Below are 1,107 nucleotides of genomic sequence, written 5' to 3' on the forward strand. Positions count from 1 at the left end.
CATGATTTACATTACATCAGTAATGCTTAAAAAATCAAAGTCACCACAAAATGTTTCTATTACAAAAAACTTCAGTTCTTACCTCTCTCTCTGCATTGGCGACATTTACAATTTCCTTAAGGCTAACTTTGGCTTTATCCTCATCAGGTAATTCGTCATAACTGTCAGCAGCACTGTGATCAACAAAGGAGAGGACTTCGACTTCAAAAAGAACTAAAGAAGAAAGGGGAAAAAAATTTACATGTACATGTACAAACATAAAATCAAGAACATTAAATTATTGCAAACTATGGCCACAGCCCATGGACCATGTACTATAGTACAGGGGGCTTTTACCCGATTTTGGAGCAACTTTAAAAATTTGTAAAAAATTCAATTTTGATCAGAATCGATTCAAACTTTTTACATAACATAAGTACATGTATATGTATCAGAAAAAGTTATAAAAATTGAGAATTCTCTCCTTTTCAATTGTGGCAAAATTTGGCCTGAAACCATGTACTACAGTACAGGGACTTTGTCCGATTTTGGAGCAACTTTAAAAATTCGTAAAAAATCCAATTTGATCACAATCAGTTTAAATTTTCCCTAACTTGAAGCTGCAGGCGGTATTCGTGGGGGACAACCCATGTCCCCAAAGGCGTAGGGAGACTTCACAAGAAACTGAGACACCTCCTCCTTTCTCATGCTAGCCACACCTACTTCCAACCTAGTGATAGAAACAAATAACATCTTTAATTAAATACCGTATAACGCTTTATTTTGGTGGCACTTTATTTTGGCGATTTTGCTGTAAAATTGTAATTGGAGGTTTTTAATTTGGCGATTTTTGTGTACACGAGCATTACTGAGCATGCGCATTAATGATTGGTGGTTTTAATATTGGTGATCCTGCTTGCAAACCGCCAATCGCCAAAATAAAACTCCGCCAAAATAAAACTCCGCCAAATTAAAGCGTTATACGGTATGATACCAAAATTACTCATTCATTAACATAAAATTATTAATATGTACATCATAATTGCTTATTAATTTAATAGTTATTAAACCACACCCACCCTTCAATAACTTGATGAGTACCCAAACGAATGGTAAGTGGTTTGTTAC

At 34.9% G+C, this 1,107-nt stretch overlaps 1 long non-coding RNA gene across 1 annotated transcript; it reads right to left on the reverse strand.

The window, feature by feature from the left end:
* Window positions 1-87: 87 nt before the first annotated feature.
* Window positions 88-1,107, reverse strand: LOC109593527 (uncharacterized). Its single transcript, XR_002191010.1, has 3 exons — window positions 1,059-1,107; window positions 594-709; window positions 88-213 (listed from the first exon to the last, which is right to left on the reverse strand). It is a non-coding gene; the product is annotated as an uncharacterized LOC109593527 (long non-coding RNA).

Source organism: Amphimedon queenslandica, unplaced genomic scaffold (assembly GCF_000090795.2).
Source record: "Amphimedon queenslandica unplaced genomic scaffold, v1.1 AMPQUscaffold_1083_Cont26902, whole genome shotgun sequence".
Lineage (NCBI taxonomy): Eukaryota > Metazoa > Porifera > Demospongiae > Haplosclerida > Niphatidae > Amphimedon > Amphimedon queenslandica.